Here is a 16583-nt window from a genome sequence, read left to right as displayed (position 1 = left end):
AATAACAACAACAACAACAATAATAATCTTCTTTCGGCTGCTCCCATTAGGGGGCACCACTGCAGATCATTTGTTTCCATCTCACACCTCTCACCAACCACCTGCATGTCCTCCCTCAGCACATCCATGAACCTCCTCTTTGGTCTCCCTCTTCTCCTCCTGCCTGGTGGCTCCATCCTCAGCATCCTTCTCTCTGTATACCCTGGGTCTCTCCTCTGCACATGTTCAAACCATCTCATTCTCACCTCTCTGACTTTGTCTCCAATCCGTCCAGGCTGAGCTGTCCCTCTGATATGTTCATTCTTAATCTTGTCCATCCTCATCACTTCTGAAGAGAATCGCAACATCTTCATCTCTTCCTCCTGTTTATTTGTTAGTGCCACCGTCTCTAAGTTGGTTAGTCTAGCCTACTGTCATGTAGACTTTCCTCTTCACTCTTGCAGATATTCTTCTGTCACAAATCCCTCCTGCCACCTTGCCTGCAAGCTCTTCTTCACCTCTCTACCACAGTCTCCATTACTACGGACAGTTGACCCCAAGTATTTAAACTCATCTACTTTCACCACTTCTACTCCTTGTAACTGCACTATTCCACTGGGCTCCCTCTCATTCACACACATGTACTCAGTCTTGCTTCAACTGACTTTCATTCCCCTTCTCTCCAGAGCATACTTCCACCTTTCCAGGCAAGACTGAACCTGTTCTCTACTTTCACAGCAGATCACAAGTCCATGGAGACCCCTATCTGATCTCATCAGTCAACCTGTCCATCACCATTGCAAACAAGAAAGGACTCAGAGCTGATCCTTGGTGTAATCCACCTCTACCTTGAATGAGTCAGTCATTCCTACTGCGCATCTCACCACTGTCATACTATCCTTGTACATGTTCTGCACTACCCTCTTATACATCTCTGCCACTCAAGACTTCTTCATGCAATACCACAACTCTTCTCTTGGCACCCTATCATAAGCTTTCTCTAAATCCACAAACACACAATATAACTCCTTCTGGCCTTCTCTATACTTCTCATCACTGTTCTCAGAGCAAACCTTGCATCGTAGTGCTTTTTCTCAGCATGAAAGCATATTGCTGCTCACAGATCTTCAAGTGTTTTCTAAGCTTAGCTTTAACTACTCTTTCCCATAACTTCATGCTGTGGCTGATCAACTTCACACCTCTGTAGTTACTGTAGCTCTGCACATCACCCTTGTTCTTAAAAATAGGAACCAGCACACTTCGTCCTCACTCTTCCAGCATCCTCTCACTTTCCAAGATTTTATTAAACAATCTGGTAAGAAACTCCACTGCCATCTCTACAAGACATTTCCATGCCTCCACCGGAATGTCATGTGGACCAACTGCCTTTCCACTCTACGTCCTTTTCATAGCTGCCCTCACTTCATCCTTATTTATCCCTTGTACACCCTAATTTACTCTCTATACATCATTCAGCCTTTTCTCACTCTCATTTTCTTCATGCATCAGCCCCTCAAAATATTCCCTCCACCTTCTCAACTCAGCACTCTCCTTGCTTGTCAGCACATTACCATCTGCATGTTTGCCCACTGTAACCTGTTGCACATCTTTTCAAGCTCTGTTCCTTACAAGTGTACAAGTCCTTACTGTTCAACTTCTTGTACAGCTCGCTATATGCCTTTTCTTTAGCTTTGCCACTTATCTTTTCACCTTACGATTGTACTCCTGTCTACTTTCTTCAACTCTCTCACTATCCCAATTCTTTTTCACCAGCTTCTTTCTCCTTGTGTTTTCCTGCACATCTTCGTTCCACGACGAAGTGTTACAGTTTTCCAACTACTTTCCAGATGTCACACCCAGTACCTTCCTCGCTGTCTCCCTCACCACAGATACAGTACTTTTCCAGTTGTCAAAAGCTGCTTCTCCTCCATCTAGTGCCTCTCTCACCTGCAGTCTTCCTCCTTCAGCAACAGAAAAAATATATCAATATTCAGTAGATCCTCCTTTTGCAGAAATAACAGCCTCTAAACGCTTCCTATAGCTTCCAATGAGAGTCTGGATTCTGGCGGAAGGTATTTTGGACCATTCTTCTTTACAAAACATCTCAGGTTTGTTGGTTTCCGAGCACGGACAACCCGCTTAAGATCACACCACAGATTTGCAATAATATTCAGGTCTGGGGACTGAGATGGCCATTCCAGAACGTTGCACTTGTTCCTCTGCATGAATGCCTTAGTATATTTTGAGCAGTGTTTCAGGTCGCTGTCTTGTTGAAAGATCCAGCCCCGGTGCAACTCCAACTTTGTCACTGATTCATGAACATTGTTCTCAAGAATCTGCTGATATTGACTGGAATCCATGTAACCCTCAACTTTAATAAGATTCCCAGTACTTGTACTGGCCACACAGCATGATGGAACCACCTCCAAATTTTACTGTAGGTAGCAAGTGTTTTTCTTGGAATGCTGTGTTCTTTTTCAGCCATGCATACCGCCCCTTGTTATGTCCAAACAACTCAATTTTAGTTTCATCAGTCCACAGCACCTTATTCCAACATGAAGCTGGCTTGTCCAAATGTGCTTTAGCATACCTCAAGTGACTGTTTGTGGTGTGTACGCAGAAAAGGCTTCCTCTGCATGACAGCATCATACAGCAGCTCTTTGTGCAAAGTGTGCTGTATGGCCGAACGATGCACAGAGACACTACCTGCAGCAAAATCATGTTGTAGGTCTTTGGAGCAGGTCTGTGGGTTGATTATGAATCAAATCAAATCAATTTTATTTATATAGCACCAAATCACAACAAACAGTCGCCCCAAGGTGCTTTATATTGTAAGGCAAAAGCCATACAATAATTACAGAAAAACCCCAACGGTCAAAACAACCCCCTGTGAGCAAGCACTTGGCGACAGTGGGAAGGAAAACTCCCTTTTAACAGGAAGAAACCTCCAGCATAACAAGGCTCAGGGAGGGGCAGTCTTCTGCTGGGACTGGTTGGGGCTGAGGGAGAGAACCGGGAAAAAGACATGCTGTGGAGGGGAGCAGAGATCGATCACTAATGATTAAATGCAGAGTGGTGCATACAGAGCAAAAAGAGAAAGAAACACTCAGTGCATCATGGGAACCCCCCAGCAGTCTAAGTCTATAGCAGCATAACTAAGGGATGGTTCAGGGTCACCTGATCCAGCCCTAACTATAAGCTTTAGCAAAAAGGAAAGTTTTAAGCCTAATCTTAAAAGTAGAGAGGGTGTCTGTCTCCCTGATCCGAATTGGGAGCTGGTTCCACAGGAGAGGAGCCTGAAAGCTGAAGGCTCTGCCTCCCATTCTACTCTTACAAACCCTAGGAACTACAAGTAAGCCCGCAGTCTGAGAGCGAAGCGCTCTATTGGGGTGATATGGTACTATGAGGTCCCTAAGATAAGATGGAACCTGATTATTCAAAACCTTATAAGTAAGAAAAAGAATTTTAAATTCTATTCTGGCATTAACAGGGAGCCAATGAAGAGAAGCCAATATGGGTGAAATATGCTCTCTCCTTCTAGTCCCCGTCAGTACTCTAGCTGCAGCATTTTGAATTAAGTGAAGGCTTTTCAGGGAACTTTTAGGACAACCTGATAATAATGAATTACAATAGTCCAGCCTAGAGGAAATAAATGCATGAATTAGTTTTTCAGCATCACTCTGAGACAAGACCTTTCTAATTTTAGAGATATTGCGCAAATGCAAAAAAGCAGTCCTACATATTTGCTTAATATGCGCATTGAATGACATATCCTGATCAAAAATGACTCCAAGATTTCTCACAGTATTACTAGAGGTCAGGGTAATGCCACCCAGAGTAAGGATCTGGTTAGACACCATGTTTCTAAGATTTGTGGGGCCAAGTACAATAACTTCAGTTTTATCTGAATTTAAAAGCAGGAAATTAGAGGTCATCCATGTCTTTATGTCTGAAAGACATTACTGCAGTTTAACTAATTGGTGTGTGTCCTCTGGCTTCATGGATAGATAAAGCTGGGTATCATCTGCGTAACAATGAAAATTTAAGCAATGCTTTCTAATAATACTGCCTAAGGGAAGCATGTATAAAGTGAATAAAATCGGTCCTAGCACAGAACCTTGTGGAACTCCATAATTAACCTTAGTCTGTGAAGAAGACTCCCCATTTACATGAACAAATTGTAATCTATTAGATAAATATGATTCAAACCACTGCAGAGCAGTGCCTTTAATACCTATGGCATGCTCTAATCTCTGTAATAAAATTTTATGGTCAACAGTATCAAAAGCAGCACTGAGGTCTAACAGGACGAGCACAGAGATGAGTCCACTGTCTGAGGCCATAAGAAGATCATTTGTAACCTTCACTAATGCTGTTTCTGTACTATGATGAATTCTGAAACCTGACTGAAACTCTTCAAACAGACCATTCCTCTGCAGATGATCAGTTAGCTGTTTTACAACTACCCTTTCAAGAATTTTTGAGAGAAAAGGAAGGTTGGAGATTGACCTATAATTAGCTAAGATAGCTGGGTCAAGTGATGGCTTTTTAAGTAATGGTTTAATTACTGCCACCTTAAAAGCCTGTGGTACATAGCCAACTAATAAAGATAGATTGATCATATTTAAGATCGAAGCATTAATTAACGGTAGGGCTTCCTTGAGCAGCCTGGTAGGAATGGGGTCTAATAGACATGTTGATGGTTTGGAGGAAGTGATTAATGAAAGTAACTCAGACAGAACAATCGGAGAGAAAGAGTCTAACCAAATACCAGCATTACTGAAAGCAGTCGAACATAAAGATATGTTTTTGGGATGGTTAGGAATAATTTTGACTGATGACTAATGACTGACTGTTGTCACTTGTCACCATCCTTCGCTTCAGCTTATCTTAGATTTTTTTTTTGGTCTGCCACTTCGGGCCTGAACTAGTACTGTGCTTGTGGTTTTCCATTTCCTTCCCCTAAACCATGATGTTGAATAATCTTTGTTTTCAGGTCATTTGAGAGTTGTTTAGAGGCTCCCATGTTGCCACTCATTAGAAGAGATGCAAAGAGGGGAAACATTTGCAAATGGCCACCTTAAATATCCTTTCTCATGATTGGAGTCACCTGTGTAAGGAGGTCAAGGATCAATGAGCTTACCAAACCAATTTTGTGTCCCAATAATTAAATGTATTCAAATCAATAAAATGACAAGGGTGTCCAAATTTATGTACATGCCTAATTTAGCTTAAATGATTATTGCACACTTTCTGTAAATATGAGAAACTTTATTTCATTTCTCAGATAGTGTGTTCATCTGCTATATATTTAACTGAATTTTCTGATCCAGACACCCAATGATTTATAAAGGAAAATCATGAAAATTATCAGGGGTGCCCAAACTTTTGCACACACACACACACACACACACACACACACACACACACACACACACACACACACACACACACACACACACACACACACACACACACACACACACACACACACACACACACACACACACACACACACACACACACACACACACACACACACAGGAGGTGCATTAAAAATTAGCAAACCTTTTCCAATTACTCACCTGGGAGTCTGAGATCCTAATCCCCCTTGAAGTAGTCTCCTTGCTACTGCACACACTTCTCCCAGCAGTTCTGCCATTGTTGGAAGCATTTTTGGAAGGAAAGCAGAGAGCCTGACGAATGACAGTGTTGTGTTTGACCAGGAAAGCGTGGATCAGCTGAGCAGAATAGATGGGTGCATTGTCATGATGGAGCGGCCATTTGGCATGAATTTTACTGACAAACTCTTCATGCCCAAATCCTCCATCAAAATAGAATGCTTTGAACCTGTGCTTATCAACCCCCTCCTCATCAAGTTCTTGGATGGTGACATGATGGTCATCCATGACCAAAGTCCATGTTCTGTCAGTCACTTGGTCATTTTGGCTTGTGGATGACCAACCAGAGCCTGTCAGTCTCGACTGATGTGCGCCCATTTTCGAAGTGGTTATGCCACTCTTTTATTTGCGTTATGCTTCATCGCCAAAACCCTGCTGAATCTTATGAATGGTTTCCATTTGGGTATCACTAAGCTTTTAGCAAGTCATTCAGTCATGTTATAGAAAATGAGAATGTGACAGGTGCTCAGTACATATGTTCACTCTAATGCTGACTGCTAGCAACTGATGCACTCTGCTGGCGGGAAAAAATTCACTCATACACAAGAAAGTTCCCTCCACCTCCCCACCACATGACAACTGTTATGCTGCATGTGTCGCTGTGGGATAAAATAAGGTTGGCTACTTTTTGAATGTTCCTCACACACGCGCACGAGGTGATGGTCTAGTGGTTAAGCAGTGGACTTGAGACTAGAGGATCCCAGAGGTGGGATGAAGTCACCATCAAGTCACTCTCAAATCATGAATCAGCAAGTCCCACGTCAAGTCTCAAGTCATAATGACCGCCAATTGTTTGCAAGCTGACTTGAGACTAGACTTGGGACTTGCAGATTGATGACTTGAGAATGACTTGACAGTGATTTTGTCCCACCTCTGGAGGATCCTCTGTTCAAAACTCCTGTCAGAATGGAAAAGTTCCTTAATGCCCAAGTTGCTGCCAGTGTGTTGTGAGAGTCTTGCATGGCAGCACCGTGTCATCGGTGTATGAGTGGGTGAATGTGAGGCACCAATGTAAAGCACTTCTGAGCTCCTGGTTCACAGGGAAAAACGCTACATACAGTAAATGCAGCCCATTTACTATTTGTATATATATACAAGTAGACAGTGCCATAAGGTCCACTGTGGAAATAAGTATATCACATTCTTGTGATCACTGTATAGTACTCCTTAGCAATTTACTTTACAATTTACAGTGTTTTATTTTAGTTTTATTGTATTTTTGATCTTGTTAGTTTTATATTGCTGTATTTCTTTTATAATCTGCACTGTGAATAACTGTTTATAGTGAATTAAATCAATTCAAAATTCAATAATTAGAAAGGCCTGAAGGCCAGAACCTTCACACTCTGTATGCATATGCTTGAACATGAGCTTATCTGACAGAGATGTGATCTGGATGATGCTTTATTTTCCCATGTTTTTCTCCTTTCTGTATCTGCAGGAAATTGATACATTTTATAGACATTTTTGGATCGATTTTTGCAACCAAATGCACAACATCCCATCACTTTGAAACGTTTTGGGGTGTAAAACCATTCATCCTGGGTCTGCACTGCTCATGGGTACAGCCTGAAGTCAGGCCCGCTGCTGCAGCTTTACATGCTCTTACATTATTGTCCTCTTGGTGCCGCAATTGCACAAATGAGAGTCCTCCTGCGGCCTCGTGGAACTCATCACCCTCAGTATAAAATACCACAAATAGAATTATTCAGTAAAGCCTTAGTTGGGTCTGACATGATCAAATGAACCCCAGAAAAATTGTTAAAATATTGAGAATGTAGGGGGGAAATCAGGCATATTTCAGTGTTACTGATACTAGAAATAATTTGGATTAAACTCAGTGACTTTGAAATAAAATTTTAAAATATATACATTTTTCTGACCAGCGGCCAAAATGGGTTTTCATCAGGAGGGTGGCTGGTGTCTCCCTTAGAGCTGGGGTGAGAAGCTCAGTCATCTGAGGAGCTCGGAGTAGAGCCACTGATCCTTTGCGCTGAAAGGAGCTGAGGTGGTTTGGGCATCTGGTAACGATGCTCCCTGGGCGCCTCCTGGAACACGGAGGTGTTCCAGGAACGTCCATCTGGGAGGAGACCCCGTTGAAGACCCAGGACTAAGTGGAGAGATTATATCTCCACACTGGCCTGGGAACACCTCGGTATCCCCAAGTCAGAGGTGGTTAATGTGTCCCGGGAAAGGGCAGTTTGGGGTCCCCTGCTGGAGCTGGTGCCTGATCCCGGATAAACAGTTGAAGATGACAGATGAGACATTTTTCTTGTATTTTTTCCTTGTATGACTACATTTACTGAAATTTTAGGTCCTTTACCAATTTTAAAACATTTGAGTGATTTTATTCCTTTACTCTTGATTCATTGTGTTTTGTGCCACTAGAACAGCATCAGTATTCATGGAGACTCCAAGTCTTTGCAGCTTAACTTGAGTGAGGGAATATCATGTTTTCAAAGATATTCTCTCATTTGATGGTTTGATGATGGTGGTTTTGAACATTGCCAGTCCAAAATCCCCAAAAAGGCGATCAACTGGGTTGAGATCTGGTGACTGAAGGCCACAGTCGTAAGTCTTATACCCATCAAACGATCATCAAACTATTCAGTGACGCCTTTTTTTAATTTCTATACTCATTTATTCAGGCTTTTCTCTTAATTGGTGTCTGGGAGTATCTGAATTTGTAATAGTCCTGGATCAGGATGAAGAGCCAGGCTATCAGTCACTCTTGTACTCAGCCATATGCAGTGTACCTGCTGTGGTATGAGGACAAAGTGATGAACTTGCAGAGACATTCAATTATCTTGGCAGTGACATTCAATTCTCCTGGGTTGAGTTTATGGAGTCATGTGATTGTTGGGCCGAGGTGTTTGCTGATACCAATACCTTTGCAGGAGAATGGAACTTCAAGTCTTTAGAGTCCTGGTGTTTCCTGTCTTACTGTATTGTTGGGAGAACTGGACTCTAACCAGTGACCTAAAGTAATCAAATCAAATCAAATCAATTTTATTTATATAGCGCCAAATCACAACAAACAGTTGCCCCAAGGTGCTTTATATTGTAAGGCAAGGCCATACAATAATTACAGAAAAACCCCAACGGTCAAAACGACCCCCTGTGAGCAAGCACTTGGCTACAGTGGGAAGGAAAAACTCCCTTTTAACAGGAAGAAACCTCCAACAGAACCAGGCTCAGGGAGGGGCAGTCTTCTGCTGGGACTGGTTGGGGCTGAGGGAGAGAACCAGGAAAAAGACATGCTGTGGAGGGGAGCAGAGATCAATCACTAATGATTAAATGCAGAGTGGTGCATACAGAGCAAAAAGAGAAAGAAACACTCAGTGCATCATGGGAACCCCCCAGCAGTCTAAGTCTATAGCAGCATAACTAAGGGATGGTTCAGGGTCACCTGATCCAGCCCTAACTATAAGCTTTAGCAAAAAGGAAAGTTTTAAGCCTAATCTTAAAAGTAGAGAGGGTGTCTGTCTCCCTGATCTGAATTGGGAGCTGGTTCCACAGGAGAGGAGCCTGAAAGCTGAAGGCTCTGCCTCCCATTCTACTCTTACAAACCCTAGGAACTACAAGTAAGCCTGCAGTCTGAGAGCGAAGCGCTCTATTGGGGTGATATGGTACTACGAGGTCCCTAAGATAAGATGGGACCTGATTATTCAAAACCTTATAAGTAAGAAGAAGAATTTTAAATTCTATTCTAGAATTAACAGGAAGCCAGGACTGGATGTCTAATGACTGGATGTCTTTGGTGCTAGGTCTCCTTGGAGGGTCCTTGGAATGACTTTGTGTCAGACAAACAGTTTCCAGCACATACTCCCAGACCTGACCATCCTTTTTTGGTGCCAGTATACCCAGTGCATCTGTAAAGTATTCACAGCACTTCATTTTTTTTTTACACATTTTATGTTACATCCTAATTCCAAAATTGAGTAAATAATTTTTTTTCCCCTCAAAAGTGTACTCACCACACCCCATAATGACAACATGAAAAAAAGTTGTTTTTTTTTAATTTTTGCAAATTTATTAAAAATGAAAAACTAAGAAATCACGTATATAAGCACACCCTTTGCTCAATACTTCGTTGATGCTCCTTTGGCAACAATTACAGCCTCAGGTCTTCTTGAATATGATGCCATAAGCTTGGTGCACCCATCTTTGGGCAGTTTTGTTCATTCCTCTTTGAAGCACCTCTCAAGCTCCATCAGGTTGGATGAGGAGCATCGGTGCTCAGCCATTTTCAGATCTCTCCAGAGATGTTCAATTGGATTCAGGTCTGGGCTCTGGCTGGGCCACTCAAGGACATTCACAGAGTGTCCTGAAGCCACTCCTTTGATATCTTGGCTGTGTGTTTAGGGACATTGTCCTTCTGGTAGATGAACCGTCGCCCCAGTCTGAGGTCAAGAGCGCTCTGGAGCAGGTTTTCATCCAGGATGTCTCTGTACATTGCTATATTCATCTTTCCCTCAATCCTGACTAGTCTCCCAGTTCCTGCTGCTGAAAAACATCCTCACAGTATGATGATTCCACCACCATGCTTCACTCTAGGGATGGTGCCTGGTTTCCTCCAAACATGACACCTGGCATTCACACCAAAGACTTCAATCTTTGTCTCATCAGACCAGAGAATTTTGTTTCTCATGGTCTGAGAGTCCTTCAAGTGCCTTTTGGCAAACTCCAGGTGGGCTGCTATGTGCCTTTTACTGAGGAGTGGCTTCCATCTGGTGACTCTACCATACAGGCCTGATTGATGGATTGCTGCAGAGATGGTTGTCCTTCTGGAAGGTTCTCATCTCTCCACAGAGGAATGTTGGAGCTCTGACAAAGTGACCATCGGGTTCTTGGTCACCTCCCTGACTAAGGTCTTTCTCTCCCGATTGCTCAGTTTAGACGGGCGGCCAGCTCTATGAAGAGTCCTGGTGGATCTGAACTTCTTCCATTTACAGATGATGGAGGCCACTGTGCTCATTGGGACCTTCAAAGCAGCAGAAATGTTTCTGTTCCCTTCCCCAGATTTGTGCCTCAAGACAGTCCTGTCTCAGAAGTCTACAGACAGTTGCTTTCATGCTTGGTTTGTGCTCTGACATGCACTGTCAACTGAGGGACCTTATATGTAGACAGGTGTGTGTCTTTCCAAGTCATGTCCAATCAGGCTGTGAATACTTAGGAGGGATTGTGGTTTCCAGTTACAGGTACACCTCAGGATCCTCCGGGAAGAGTTAGAGGACTTGGCTGAGGATAGACAAGTGTGAGATGAGCCTCTTGGTTGACTGCCACTGCAACCTGGACCCACATAAGTGGCAGAGATGTAATGAACTTTATGCTGGCCCTGATTTGAATGGACAGTTTGAAAGTGGACAGGACTTGGTAAATATGCAGTAAAAAAGGACTAACGATATGTGATTTTTGTTTTTGTTTTTTTGTTTTTTTTGTCGGAGAGACGAACTAACATATCAAACACACAGAGTTGGGCCTGAGAGAAGGTACAGATCTCATCAGTGACGTTCATGCCTCTGGGTCCTTGACCTTTTAGATTGAGGGACACCTGGGAAGAGGTTATGGAGTCATGAGGCTGCTGGACCGAGGTGTTTGGCAATGCCGGGCTTTTTGCAGGAAAATGAAGGTCCAGCTCTTTAAATGGTAAATGGACTGTATTTATAAAGCGCTTTTCCATCTAAATCAGACACTCAAAGCGCTTTACAATTATGCCTCACATTCACCCCGATGTCAGGGTGCTGCCATACAAGGCGCTCACTACACACCGGGAGCAATAGGGGATTAAAGGCCTTGCCCAAGGGCCCTTAGTGATTTTCCAGTCAGGTGGGGATTTGAATCCATGATCTTCTGGACTCAAGCCCAACACTTTAGCCACTAGACCATCATCTCCTCCTCTTTAGGGTCCTGGTGCCACCTGTCCTGTTGCATGGTTATGAGATTTGGACACTAACCAGTGTCCAAACATGACGACTGGATGTCTTTTATGCTAGGTCTCTCTGGAGAATCCTTGGGTATTGCTTGAATGACTTTGTATCAAACGAGTGGTCACTAAGAGAGACTAGGATGAGGAGGAGCACTTGCATTGTGGCCGTGCAGTGCGTTTCTCTGTGCAGGTGCCTGAGTGCTGAGGACCCCCGTAGCTGGACAAGGCCAAGAGGAAGGCCATGTTTCGCCAAGCTGAGGCAGACAGATGGTTATTTTAGAGATGTGGGAATGGGCCGGTTGTCTGCCTGGGTGGTTGCCATCCAGGACCTGGGGCAGTTCCATGGTGTTGTGAATGCAGCAAAGCGCAGCGTCAGTGCTTCCAGACTTGATGTGCTTGCTGGGGCTGCGCCGTCTCTCTGTCCGACTTCATTATGGAAAAAAGACAAGTTTGAGTCTCTTCGAATGAGCTTCGAATCAGGTGAAGATGAAGTTTTGAGACTTTGATACTTTGCTCCCTTCCACAGAGTGCATGCTGGGACACTTCTCGTCCTCACTGGGACCCTGAATTAGGACTGAGTGGGTAAAAAAGTGTGATTGAAAGAATTCTCTCATCTCTCCTCATCCTGCCTTTTTTCCCTTCATTTCAGATCAATTCAGTTCATTTCAGTTCAATTTAATTTCTTTCTTTCTGCGCTGCGGTTGATGTGATGCGTATCGATCTCACTGGGATTGCGCGGCAGCTGTGTGTGTTTCACTTCAGAGAGCAGTCTGTCAGCTGGTACAGTCAGACAGCTTCAGACGGACTCGCTGCAGTTCGGACCTGCAGGAACAGGAAACGCTTTCCACCGAACACGTAGTACCCGGACACGTGATGCTCGCTCGTGTCTGCAGCGCATGTTGGAGACGGACTCCCAGGTGTGTCCATAGATACTTGGCTTTCTTATAAGCATACGTGTGTGCAGGTCTGTGCACGTGGCAGCGATCCCGTGGCTGTGCTCAGCGCAGTGCATGGCTTCCATCCCTATATGAGCCATCACTTCAGTCAGATAGGAATAAAAAGCCATACAGCGCACTGAGCATCAAGAAGATGCATTAGAAATCAAAACACATAAAAAAAAAAGTCCAAACTAAAAGCTGCGCTCAGAGGGTGCACACGTCTGCCGGGGAAATGTCGGTCAGCTCCATCTACCAATAACAGAGGAGAGCACTCTGACCTTTTCCCCTGACAGATCTTTATGACCCGTGATGGGCTGATGATCTGTACATGCTGCGTCCTGCATCTGCCTGATGCATGCTGGGAAAAGACTGCAGCATGACTATTATGATTGTTAGCAAAAAAAAAACACCTTATGGGTGGAGTGTGTGTGTGTGTGTGTGTGTGTGTGTGTGTGGGGGGGGGGGGGGGGGGGGGGGGGGGGGTTGCATTCATGCACACGTGCTACAATCATTATAGTAAGAATACAGCATGGATGAGAATAGATAGACTGATGTTTGTGATGTCATAAAGCAAACATGCTTCCAGAAAGACAGGAGTTAACCTTTTATGCCAATGTTAAAAAAAAATCAAAGAATGCGATTAGAAGGAAACATTCACAACCAAAATGTGCTCTTCCATCTGGCCTCCTCCCCTCCTTTGTTGGTTAATGGAGGTAATAAAAACTACAAATAAATACTAAAGTACTACACACACACAAAAAATTAGGAAAATTGACAGGAGGTGATAGGCATGAAGAGACAAACACAGACCTGGATCAGGTCAGGTCTGGTGCTGCATGGTGCTTTGGACCCAGACTGGTGACCTCCGAGGCTGACTAGCACTCCACCCTTATCTCTTGAAGGTAAAAAAAAAAATAATAAATGGAAAACGGTGTAAGACAGGTGAGAGATGGAAAACATGTAGGATAGGTGAACTCCAGGATCAGGGTTGGTGACCCATCATCTACAGTATCTGCTGGAACCAGGTGATACGTAGGGGTCTCCATGGTCTGGTCCAGTCACTAGGGTCCTCAGTAATGCAGCACCTGATCATGACTGGGAAAACGTGCCACACAGCTGTGGCTGTGGTGTCAGTTTACACCCCATCATGACATGTTTAGTAGACATTATCAGGAATTGCTCATTTGAGACAAAGCCATTCGGGACGTACCCAACGATTTGCCAGAGAAGCCAAGTACCAAACTCATCCAGTCATGGTCTTATGTCACTGATTATCATCCTGGTCTCAGAAATGTGGAGTCAGACTGGAAGCACCAGCACTCTGAAGACTTTGACCTGCACAATGCAAAATTAAGAAAAATAAAGTCCGATGGATGAGTTTGGACTTATTCAAACGTCTTCACAAACTGACACTTTAGGATATTGACCCTGGTGGACACAAGTGTCCTTCCATATCTGTATGTACACATGAACTGGGACTTTAGCTTTCCTTGTTATGCAAATGCAAACACAATGGTCACAAAAGGCAATCAAACAGTTTCTTACCAAAACCCAGACATTAAAAATGACTATATTTGTAAAAAGCTCATTTTAAAGCAGGAAATCATGATTTTAGAGTTTTCACAGAAAAAATTTCTCACACATCACTATAATGAGTGTAGAACAGATTTGGTCTGTGGGGTAGGAGCGGGGCCACCAATATGTAGACCAGGAATTGGTTCCAGGTGTATATCAGCCTACCTGGACAAGTCCATCCAGCTGTACATGGGTACCGGCCATGGCTGGGGAAGTAACCTACGATGGACCGACGTCCTGTACAGGGAGAGTCGTAGACTCTCATCTGCTTCGTGCTACGGTATCCTGGAATGAGCACCGGCCAGATGGTTCTGAAAAAGACTGACTTCATACTACAATGACGCACACATAGATGAAGATAGTAACAAAATCTCAGAGTGGTTTCTGGTTAAAAACCAACCGTAGGCCAAAGTCCCCTCAATTCATGACTACAATCCAGTTCACAATTTCTCACTACATGACCAGAAACAGTTTTTCTGTTCCTCTTAGAGCAAAAATTACACGTTTTAACTGTTACAATACTGAATGAACATGGACATCTGAGCAGGTCAGGGTCATAGGTCAGGGTCAGTGCATGTCAGGAAATGGTGCCGGCGCCGCATGTCATCACATCCACCACATGATGGAACCGCTGTGGGTCCCATGTGGCAACTACCCAGGCAGAAAACTGGTTCATTTCCACCTCTGAGCACCTGAGTGTGATAAAATAAATATAACACTGTCAACAACCATTCACACTGTTCAGTTAACTCTGTAGGGAGTGAATAAGGTCACTGTCAAAACCGTGTTATATCAGTCTATCATTAAATTAACATAGTGTAAATGAACTCAGTTTGTGCCAATTAACTTGATTTAACACTACAACAGAGCTGTTTTAACACTATGGCGAGTGGAGCCACATGCCCTCACTGCAGTGTTAATTTAACACTGGAACATTTACTGTGATGTTTGTAATCTAAAAGGAATAAATACATTTAAAATGATTAAAATATGCAGATTTGCTTAAAAGGTTAATATGGAACACACACACACACACACACACACACACACACACACACACACACACACACACACACACACACTATATACATACTCAATTTTTTCAAGTGTTTCAGAATTAAATCTTTCAGTTGTTTAACCAGAGCTTTTTGTGATACAGTCAGTTTGAATGAGGCTTCCTGTCAGTGCAAAAGAGAATGAATTAAAATCTAAAGGGTAGGGGTCGACTCTTCACCCTGAGGGGTCAGCACCTGCTGTGACACCTGTTGTGTTCCTGGATTGTAACTATGCAGGCTCCAAATCGCTAAAAGTCTAACGAAGTATTCAGAAAATGCTACAAATCAATTTTGTACATACCTGCCAACTTGTTGCTGTATGTCCTTTAATCTGCATCAAATCTCGTTGAAGGTCAACCAAGAGTTCTGAAACAAAGCTGCTCTAATATCAACATCTGCAACAGGAAACATCACCAACACAGATACTTAAATATTCTAAAGCAAAGTTCAGTGAGAACAAATGTCCAGCTGTGACTGATTCCAGCTTTTAAAATATGAACGTTTGCTTTGTCAGTTGTTTTTTTAATGATTGTAACTTAAACATTTTGGGGATTTCGGACAGCAGATAACAAAAAGTGTGTCAGAATTGTAAAAATAATCAACACATTCATCAGTGTTGAAAATAATGTTTTGTTTGTACAAAATATCAAATAAGATCTGTTTTTTCTATCTGACAAATATTCTGTCTGAGCTGCTTTCAGACGTCACGAGCTCCAAAATGACTTATGGAGAAGTTGGTGAAGTGCAGAATAAAATCCCCGAATAGACAGATTTTTTTCCTTAGAAATGAAGCCCTGAGAAAACACTGCTGTCGCGCCTTAAGAGGCTTCACAACTTCAAGGAACGGATATGAAATAAATCCAATTACTGAGCTGTCAATCAAGTCGCTAATTAGGACTCTAGCAGACTGAAGAGCATCAAAGCTGAAGGCGAAAAAAAATTAAAAATAGAAATGAAAAGAGGAGGCGAGACACAAAAACGCGTGATTTCACCAACAATCAAACAAAAAGAGCGCAAACGTGCCCGATGTGACGCGCGGCTCCGACTCGGACAGCTGCCGTTTGTGGACCGTCACAGATGTTCCGAGCATCATCCGATCGACGTCCTCAGAGTCCCGGATCCAGGTCCCAGAGCATCGAAAGACACAGGTGGAGTCCGGAGAGAAACATCTGTCCAAAAATAGTTCGTCCCTCCGAGAAGAGACGCTGCCGCAACCACCGGCGGGTATGTGCAGTCTGAGCGCCGCTTTACGCATCTGTGCGTATTTCCATGGAGAGAGAGAGGGGGGGGAGAGGGAGAGGGAGGGAGGAGGGGAAGAGGAGGGGGAGGAGAGAGAGGAGAGGGAGGGAGGAAGGGAAGAGGAGGGGGAGAGAGGGAGAGGGAGGGAGGAAGGGAAGAGGAGCGGGAGGAGAGAGAGGAGGGGAGA

General features: G+C 43.6%; 1 long non-coding RNA gene across 1 annotated transcript in view; it reads right to left on the bottom strand.

Annotated features, from left to right (window-relative positions):
• Positions 1-566: 566 nt before the first annotated feature.
• LOC117511572 overlaps positions 567-16583 on the bottom strand; it is a 23454-nt gene continuing 7437 nt past the window's right edge. Inside the window, exon 3 of the long non-coding RNA XR_004560973.1 lies at positions 567-1028. This is a non-coding gene — a long non-coding RNA (uncharacterized LOC117511572). The remainder of the gene's footprint in view (positions 1029-16583) is intronic.

The sequence above is a fragment of the Thalassophryne amazonica genome, chromosome 6, assembly GCF_902500255.1.
Source record: "Thalassophryne amazonica chromosome 6, fThaAma1.1, whole genome shotgun sequence".
Classification (NCBI taxonomy): domain Eukaryota; kingdom Metazoa; phylum Chordata; class Actinopteri; order Batrachoidiformes; family Batrachoididae; genus Thalassophryne; species Thalassophryne amazonica.
This window is presented reverse-complemented; position numbering and strand designations above follow the sequence as displayed.